This window comes from Bubalus bubalis, chromosome 1, assembly GCF_019923935.1.
Source record: "Bubalus bubalis isolate 160015118507 breed Murrah chromosome 1, NDDB_SH_1, whole genome shotgun sequence".
Lineage (NCBI taxonomy): Eukaryota > Metazoa > Chordata > Mammalia > Artiodactyla > Bovidae > Bubalus > Bubalus bubalis.
This window is the reverse complement of record NC_059157.1, coordinates 40,132,684-40,143,094: the sequence shown is the minus strand read 5'-3', so window position 1 is coordinate 40,143,094 and position 10,411 is coordinate 40,132,684. Positions and strand designations below refer to the sequence as shown.

Here is a 10,411-nt window from a genome sequence, read left to right as displayed (position 1 = left end):
GATTCTGTAATTAACAGTCCCTACCCTCTGCGGGACCACCTGTAAAACACAGACCACGTGTTTCTAAGAGAAGAAGACTTAGGCGGGAAAGACCGTTCGTTTATTTTTGTCACGTCACCTGCTTCAGGAAGTCAGAGGCATTTTCTAATCCAATGAGAAGATAATATAATAGTGAGTGAAAGCCTGGAAGTGTTAGTCACTCAGTTGTGTCCAACTCTTTGCAACCCCATGAACAGACTCCTCTGTCCATGAAATTCTCCAGGCAAGAATACTGGAGTGGGTAGCCATTCCCATCTCCAGGGGATCTTCCTGCTCCAAGGATGGAACCCAGGTCTCCCGCATTGCAGGCAGATTCTTTACCATCTGAGCCACCAGGGAAGACCCTGGTACTAGTAAGAGAACAGGCATATATGCTTTCTCCTTGGTTCCCATTAGACTTGGTCCAGAAAATGGTTTTCAGTTTTAACCAGCAGACGCTGAGAAATCAGATAAGCACAACTGTAAGATGCCCAGGTAACCATAGCTACAATGGTGGAAGAAATTGAAAGGGTTAAAGTTATTCTGAATTTTTAGCTTGAATTTTAAAGGAGACATGACAGCTGTCCTTGATTCTTAAATATCTGCTTTGTATCGAATGGATTACTTAAGTTCTGTTTTATCTTAGAGGAAGAAATTCAAACCAATTAGTTGACCCAGGGAGATGGAGGGTACATATGACAGATGAAATTCAAACAGGGCTTGGAGACTGCTTGTCTGAAATGTTACAGGAAGGTTTGAAATATGTGGTGTTAGATAAGATAATAGACAGTCTTGTTTCTGTCTCATTTGGTCCAAGAAAAAAATTATCTAACTACCAGGACTGAAAGTTTGGATGCAAATAAGAGAAAATACACAATGAGAGTGGCAAGAACATAGTATCAAGTTTTTTCTTGCTTCTGTGAACAGAACAGAAAAATAGGCTTCTGTGAATTTTGTGGAACTGTACCAAGTCATTAAGGGTCCCAGGTTCCCAGCTCAGCTCTGTACCACCCTAGATTTGTTCTCTATCAAGGACAGCCAGTTACTCACCAGCTTCTAAAACAGAATTCCTGGCCTTGACCCCCTCTACACACATTACAGACTGATCAGTGGAGAAACAATGAAAAAGGAGCCAGGGGTGTGGATCGGGTATGTTTTAAGGAAGATATTTTAGTGTCCTTTCAATATTTACAGGTATAAACCCTTGTCTGTTAAATCACAACAGGCATATATGCTCATCCACGAGGTCGTGTCCAACTCTTGGCAACCTCATGAACTGTAGCCCGCCAGGCTGCTCTGTCCACGAGATTTTCCAGGCAAGAATACTGGAGTGGGTTGTCATTTCCTTCTCCAGGGGATCTTCCTGACCCAGGGATTGAACCCACATCTCCACGTCTCCTGCATTGGCAGGTGGATTCTTTACCACTGAGCCACCTGGGAAGCCCCTAAGTTTCCACATCACCATCTAACTTCAAGGGAGCCTTGGAGCTGTGGACTTCATTCTGGGTAGCCAGGCATCAAACTGAAAATGTGACCAAGGGAAATAGGGGGAACTTAATATAAGAAAGGCAATGGAAGTTCCTGGCATGCCACCTGAATAACAGCTGGTTTGCTAGGATAAACTCTGAGTACGTTGTTAAGAAAACCTTTCCTCCCACAAGGAAAAACAGTGATGGCTTCAATGCACTGACCCAGAGGAGAAATGCCAGAAGTAACCAGAGGAACGCAGGAGAAACAGACACGGTGAGCCGACAATTCAGAGACAATCCCTGATAGATGTTCATAGATGACTGGGTCAGAAGGTTTAAATAAAAGGTAACCAAAAAGAATTCAACTCCAACATAAGAAAGACATTTTTCATAAACACAGCAGTAAATATTCCACAAACCCAATGGTCTCCTTCTTAAAAGAAAATATTAATGCATGCCCAAGAAGCAACTAGATACTGTCATGGGAAAGGCTGGGTCCCTAACCTGATGGATCTCCTGAAGCCAAAGAGGTTTGTTGGGTTTTTTATGGTATCTTTCTACCTATGAATTAGGCATAGAACTGTTTTATATTGGAAACATTTTTACAAAAGAGACTTCAAGATGAATAATTTACCAATTATAAGGAGAGGAATGTAATTCATTGATGAAGGGGCCAGAGCAATAGGATTCGACCACTCATGATGAAGAACTGCTAGCAACGTCATCAATAATAATCCCCTGTCACTGTGGTGTCTGCTGTGTTCACAGCCTTAATTCCTAGTCAGAGTACAGGAGATATAAGAAAATTCATAATGTGGGGATTACCAGCAAATGGATAAGGCAGTGATTAAAGGGTAAGGTATAAAATTTCAAATTACTTATATCCTCAGAGGTTGGCAGGGCTCAGCCAAGGTCCACATCTGGTTGTCTGCAGAGTAACAGAAATTCCTGAGCATTTGTTGCTCCAAACTGTCTCTGAGAGTAAAGTCATCAGCCCAGTGCCATGGACACATCATGTTTGTAGGTGAGATTGATATAGGATTGAAGGGGACCAACAGCAGAGGATGCAACTGTGTCTATGAACCGGGCAGTCCTTCTCCAACCTGACCAAAAGAAACAGGAAAACTATCCAGAGAAAACAGATCTGCAAAGGCAGAGAGCATAATCCATCCATCCCGTATTCTGTGCCAAGCCTGTGCACACAGGGGCATGCACAGGCGCATACACGCACACACACACACACACACACACACACAGACACACACAGTTATGCACCCTTTCTGGCACATGACAATCTATTTTCACCTGAGCAATGAAAGGCAAGCTGAAGGCATGGCTCACATCCTGCACAATTTTAAATCACAGACCTTTTTCTGCACTTGCATCAAATTAGAGAATCAGCTGACACCTCAACACCACCTCCCAGAAGCCCTTCTGCACATCAGTGGTCCATCTGGAACACTTGGAGGTCATTATATCCCCTGTGGGAAACTGTTCTTCCTTCCTACAAAATTACCACTTGCTTACTCTAGACAAAAATACACAGTTAACCCACAGGCATGGGCAAAAGCACCTTCTCTTATAGGATACACGTAAAAAGTAAAGGAAAATAAGAGCAATAGCAAAGAAAGACAAGTCCAGACTGGCCACGGTAAGTTCCTTGCCCTAGCAACTTGATCGATTTGATTTCTTTCAAAACTGTGGTCAGAGAAATAGCAATCTCTCCCAAAAGTCATTATTATAAGAAAATATTAAAACATGGTTACAGTACACTTTTATTGTTTTTGTTAGTGAACATGTACTGATATTTTGAGTCAATGAAAAACTCAAGATTTATTCTTCACTTGAGATAAGTATTGACCTTAATAACCTCAGTCAATATCTCACCTTTGATATAAATGCAACCAGATATTTCTCTTACCACATGGCAACAGAAATTTTCTTCTGTACAGTGGGTCAAATACTGTTTATACATTAATTTTATATTTTCTATTTTAAATGATATTTCTAAGTCTTCCAACTATAACCTAAAAACTTCTTTGATTTACTTTTGTCCTACTCAAAGAGCTTTTTATTCTAATCACTGTTAATACGCTCAACTAATTAAATTCATTTGTGCTTTTCAAAATGAGAGACTTCATTGCAAAATATTCAAAAACAATAATTTTCATAACAACTCATGGAAAGTTTTAAAATTTTCACTTAGAATAAATGAGTACAATTTGTATCAAATTGGAATATATCACACCACCTTTCATTTAAGACAAAACTCAATCAAGGAAAATGATTTAGTAACAAATCAAAAAACCATACATTTAGATGAGAGGACTTGATGAGTGATTTCCAACCGTCACTATGATGTTTTCATTTTGGACATTAAGTAATATAATACATAAAAAATACTGACGTGTAATGCCTGGTTTTTCTGATTCTTAAAAAAAAGTGATATATTCAGAAATATTCCATCTAAAAAAAGATAAGGTAAAGCTCAATTTTAGCATTTTGGCTGAAGTATAGCTCCCAAATCTGCCCATATATCATTTTTTCACATTGTCCTTAAAGTCTGTCAACACCACCACACGCTGAAAGTGCATGAGTCGTCCCCAAGGGTGTAATGCAAAACCCTCACGATGTGATCTCCTACTAGGTGCAGGCTGAAGCTGAATTCCAATGCTTAGGCCACCTGATGCGAAGAACTGACTCCTTTGAAAAGATCCTGATGCTGAGAATTATTGAAGGTGGGAAGAGAAGGGACAACAGAGGATGAGATGGTTGGATGGTATCACCGACTCAATGGACATGAGTTTGAGCAAGCTCCAGGAGTTGGTGATGGACAGGGAGGCCTGGCGTGCTTCAATCCATGGGGTCGCAAAGGGTCAGACACAACTGAGTGACTGAACTGAACTAAGATGCAGGCTGCTGAGGTCAAGTCCTTTGGAAAAAAGTAGTATTTGTGAAATTCACCCATTTTTCAATGGGTGAATGTCACCCACAGTGAGAGAATGTTTCCTCTTGGCCATCCAATGGGGCAACCACTAGGCCCATTTAGATACTGAACCCTTGATCTTGACTAGTGTGGCAGGAGAACTAAGTTTCTAATTTCAGTTCTTGGTTTCTTTATATTTAAATATCCCCATGTGACTACTGACCACTCCAATAAGGTGGGTCTCCACTTCACGTGCTGTGTGGAGAGTGTACTCACATTACCTTATCTCAGTCAGATGCACCCTTCTCTCCCTATGCGTGCGCATGCGCGTGTGCGCGCACACACACACACACACACACACACTTTCTGTCACATCACACTAGTTTCACAGAGCTGTGTGACACTTCAAAAACTACTCACATGAAATCAGCCGTGATATTACTGGATATCGTTGAGATAGCAAATGCTCTCTATAACAAAAGTTTTTATTATTACAAACTGTAGAATAATTTTAGAGATGGATCTATACATTCACACTATTTAATTTGAATCTAAAATACTTCTAATTAGTTGAAATCATTACAAAGGATATAATTTCTGATGCAGCAAATATCAACATTTAAAAATAAGACTGGTATTTTCATTAATTATCCAGTGAAATTTAAACAACAATGCAATTTGAAACTCATTATCTTCCGTTTAAGAATAGGAACAAACTCTTCTTTAGGAGGAAGAAATTATAGATTGCACCTTTCCTCATTGAACTTACAGTTCTCTTCCACTTAACCATGTAATTTTATTCTAATGTAACATACTTTATGCTTTAAAACCTTTATTGATCACTCCATCATATTCCTCCAAAAACTGCTTTTATATTTCATGAATCCATAAAGCTTTAAAATTTTAAAAAGCAAAAACCATGGTCAATCAAATTACAAGTGCTTGTTTTAGCCAGATTGGGTTTAACAAAAAGAACCTATGAAATTTGAATTTTACCAGCTGGATTCCCTTAAAAACATCCCTGCTTTAGAACATTTTTGCATATTGGCAAGCGTTGTCCCACTCAGACCTGCAGACACTATACAGGGCCCATTATAAATGTTTCTGTGTGAGAAACCTTTCAGGTTCTTGAGGCAGGTGTTTCTTCTGAGGAGCCAGGAGTAGGATTTTTTTGTGGATGCCAGCCCTATAAAAGGGCTGGTCCCTTTTACAGTTGGGTCACTAGGAATTCAGAACCAAATTTAAAGTCCATCATGAAGGCACTGATTTCTTTGTTTCTGCCTCACTTTCTTCCCTTTCATCTCCTATCCCATCAGCATTTTTCTTAATCCTTATATACCTACTTATGGTCAACTTCATATTCACTGGGCAAATAGAAGACAAGGTCACAGATATCCTTCAACATAGTGATTCAAGCAAATTCTTGATTTTTCAGAATGGATCATTCATGGTAAAGACATAGAGGGAGGCACTTGAGCCATCCTGGCCATGTGAATTTAAAATTGACCAATGTCCCTACTAGTCCTTGTTATGCTATATTGATGATGCTTATGATTATTCCATGTACTGTCAATTGTCTAACCTGTTTTGTCTCTGCCCAGGTCAACAAGCTACAACATGCAGTGCCAGTTCACCAAAGATATAAAACTACAGCTGACCACGGAAAATATCACACACCCTTGGACACCGCTATAAGGACTCTGAGGATTGAGACTAGCAAGAGGGGGAGGCCCAATATCCCTCGCCGCCCCAGTTCAGCAGGAAGTAGCCAGAAAGACCTCGATGCCCCTATTCCCAAAGAATTGGGCCTCCCATCTCTTGAGGGGGGAATGTTAGGTAGGTAGAATAGGGAAAAGGAGTCCAAAATGGCGGTGGCTAAAAGACAAGGAAGGTCCGAGGACCAGAGTGAAGACTTCAGGCAGAACAAACAGAACAAACAGCACTCCTGGCTAAGCCCAATTTGCATAGGGCAGGCCCAGGTGGAGGAAAAAACATATAAAAGGAGGAGCCAAAGTGCTTTCTCTCGGACTCTCTCTCCCACGTGCATGCGCGCGCTCTCTCTCTCTCTTTCTCTCTCTCTCTTTCTCCCTCCCCACGCACTCCTCCACTCTCTTCTCTTCAAGTCTTGGATTCTCCTGCTATATTCTAAATAAAATGGAGCTATAACACTGAAAAAAAAAAAAAAAAGACATAGAGGAACCCAGGGTTGGGCGCAACCCTTCCTGAATGCTCCCTAGGACACCAGTTAACACACTGATCCATCTCCTTACCCCAGCAGGACCACTGCTGATCACCACTGCTGACTCACGATGCTGTCTCAGCTTTGTGTCCACTGATGGCTGATTTGCAAACACAATGAACCTAGACAATTTAGTACTGACTCTATTTTTTGTTCCTTTTAAAATATATATATTGTGTTGTGTGTGTGCTTAGTCATGTCTGACTCTTTACAACCTCATGGACTGTAGCCCACCAGGCTCCTCTGTCCATGGGATTCTCCAGGCAAGAATACTGGAGTGGGTTGCCATTTCCTCCTCTGCGTGATTTTCCTGACTCAGGGATCAAACCCATGTCTCCTGTGTCTCCTGCATTAGCAGGTGATTCTTAACCATTAGTGCCATCTGGGAAGCTTAATACACACACACATAGATACATAAATATAAGCCTAATATATATATATACTATATACATACATACATACATATATATATATTTGAAAGTTTTTTTAGGTGGCTATCATTATATATACATTGAAAGTGAAAGTTGCTCAGTTGTGCCCAACTCTTTGTGACCCCATGGACTATACAGTTCATAGATTTCTCCAGGCCAGAATACTGGAGTGGGTAGCCATTCCCTTCTCCAGGGGATCTTCCAAACCCAGGGATTGAACCCATGTCTCTCACATTGCAGGTGGATTCTTTACCAGCTGAGCCACCAGGGAAGCCCAAGAATACTGGAGTGGGTAGCCTGTCCCTTCTCCAGCAGATCATCTCAACGCAGGAATCAAACCAGGGTCTTCTGCATTGCAGGTGGATTCTTCATCAGCTGAGCTACCAGGGAAGACTATATATACATTTTTCTCTCTTATTTGTGCTTTTTATCTTTTCACAACTAACAATTTGAAAATATTTTTAGGTGGCTATCTCTAATGATAGCACAAATGAGAAAGAAAAGAAATTCATCTATATATCCAACCAAAGATACATTTTCCTTTGAGAATATATATAGAAATCACAGGATTTCAGAGAGTAGGGGACTAATATTATCACCCAGACTCAACCACCTCTATATTCATGGTTTGTATTTGAGCTGTGACCCCAAAACTTCTGATGACAATTACAAAAAAAAATCTTTTAACCTAAGGGCAAAACAATGAGGAAAACACTCTGAAAGCCTGAAATCCTTCAATCCCTTGTGTTCTTGGCTTTCTGTGCACTGTTGATAAAGTACTTAAAGGCAAAAGAAGCAAACAGAAGAAAACAGAGGGGCTTCCCTGGTAGCCCAGTGGCTAAGATTCTGGACTCCCAATGCAGAGAGCCTGGGTTTGATCCCTGGTCAGGGAACTAGATCCCACATGCACAACTAAGATGGAAGGTCCTAAGTGCTACAAACCAAGGATCCCATATGCCATGACTAAGAACCAGCACAGACAAATGAAATAATTTCTAAAAATTTAAGGAAAAAAGAAACAAACAACATTGGAAAAATAAAAGTATCACAACGACTTTTGCATGCACAATTGATTTTGACATGCATTCAGCTCTCTGATAATGGACTGAGTGATAATGGCGAACTGACCTGAGAGCATGAAGATCAGCAGGTAAGTGCTTGCCGGCAAAGGCCCTTCCCGGCCCATTCAGAGAAGAGGCACACGTTCCCTGTGCAGCAAAGCTCCTTAACTGCCTTTCATTACTTATTGATTTTTCAGCTTTCAACGTTTTGACCCCTTTTAACTAGTATGTGGCTAATTATTTTCTGAAGGCTTAGGAACACATGATGATTTACTTTCAAAGAATGCTGATGCATGGAGTGCATCTATAATGCCTTTAGAGTTGATAAAAGAGTGTATTTAATCAAAGGTCTGCAGGTTTATAGTCACTCAGCTCCTAATTGTCTATGAATGCATCTTGTGTAATATACATCTTTAATCTACCACCACTGAGGCTCAAGTGGAAAACAGTCCAAAATCATTTGGCTTTGAAGTACATGTTGATGTAAGTTTGAAAAAAATCCACAATAATATCAATAATATGCAATACTTTTTCCTATACTGTCCTATCAAAGCTGCCAATTTTGTGTGCCTGAAGGAAATGGAACATGACCCTGCGGCCCTCCCCCTACCCCCCAACATGCCCTCTGCCTGAGTTTTGTCTGCAGAAAATTTCAGTCAAGAATATGTTTAATCGGAGAAATGCAAAAACAAAGGAAAACAGTCAAAGGAGACTAAAAATAATGTAGTCATTAAGCACAGTCAAGGATCTTTTGTTCTTTCTCAAGGGCTACAGATAATATTCTGAGCCATATCCTGTGAGCTCTCTTATAGAGGCTAGAACGCCAGGTGGAGAAGTTAACTACGTGATGACTAGACTGTATCCACCACATGAGCTGCCATAAATTTGAGAACTGCTGCAAAGAAATGGGAACAAATGGACCCTGGAACTGAAAATTAACTATATCTAAAACAACCAAGATGACACTGGTTAGACCACTGATGACCAATTTGAAGATGACTGTCAGAGATGAAACTGCTATTTTTGCACGTAGTCCCCCACCACCATTCCACTTCTGTCTATAAAAGCTCTTGCCCCACTGGTTGCCACTGGGAGAAGTCGGCCTTTGGAAAGATGTCTGCAACCCGCTCCCCACTCGCCTCCGCCCAAGTTGCCAGCATCTGAAATAAAGCAAACTTTCCTTTCCACCAACCTGTCCTGTTTGTTGGCTTTCTAGTGGCAAACAACCGGCCCACACACTCTTGGTAATATGGTTTTCATGACTTTCTTTTACAAGAAAGAATGTGCCTTTGATCTCAAGATTGCTACTAACATTATTTAAAGCAATCTGGAAAAAAACATGTTGTAAATAATGTTATTAGTAAAGCGCCATTTGGAGTTGTTTATTCCTCACTGAGTTTTTGAGCATATATCATCTTCCAGACCCTGGCCTCAAAAATCAGTCTATGGTGTCCACGTGGTTTGATTCAGTGGAGTTGGGATGATTGATCACAGAATGTATATAATTTAGTGTGCTGAGGACAAAATTCAGTGTGCGCAAATGTTGACCCATTCTTTGATCACTAAATTTAGAAACCTTCAAGATCTAGGCAGTTGCATTATTCTGTGCTATCTTTCCTGGTCTCCTTGAAAACAGTGTTGGCCTCCACTTTGTAATTCACAATCCGAGGACTTCAACCTGAGCCTAACATTACTCCTTATGTGGTCATTTTCTCAATCGCATGGCAAGCCACTTTGAAAAGAGATAGTCATTGCTGCGACACATAGGAGACAGGCTATAAACACGCATTAAACTGAAGTGAAAACCAGAAACTAAATTCTCTGTGTCACTGGCTGACATCTTCAAATTTGTACATTGTGACTTATTAACATTTTAAGACAAACATATGAGTATGAGCATAGAGGCTGCACAGAAACATACTTTATCTCTGATGTCGTTAAGGCTGATGGAAAAGAAACCTGTGCATGAATTGTTAGGACCTGGATCAGTACTCAAAGGAGGGACATAACACAGTCATAGGAGCAGAAATTAGAATGGTGGCTGCCTGGGGTGGGAGAAAAAGGTGAGTTTTTCTCAGTGGCTACAGAGTTCTAGTTTTACAAGTTGAGGAAGTTCAAGAACAATACAACTGTACTTAAAACTACCAACCTATAAACTTGAAAATGATTAAGATGGTAAATATTAAAAATTTTAACTTATATTAAATAATTTAAATCATGTGTTTTTTACCACAACTTTTTAAAAAGCCAGTTGGGTGTTGGAAAGC

The 10,411-nt window shown here is 40.3% G+C and overlaps 1 long non-coding RNA gene across 1 annotated transcript; it reads left to right on the top strand.

Annotated features, from left to right (window-relative positions):
- The first annotated feature begins 1,354 nt into the window (after window positions 1–1,354).
- LOC123332601 lies at window positions 1,355–6,076 on the top strand. Its single transcript, XR_006640784.1, has 3 exons — window positions 1,355–1,761; window positions 4,135–4,225; window positions 6,015–6,076. It is a non-coding gene; the product is annotated as an uncharacterized LOC123332601 (long non-coding RNA).
- The last annotated feature ends 4,335 nt before the right edge of the window (window positions 6,077–10,411 follow it).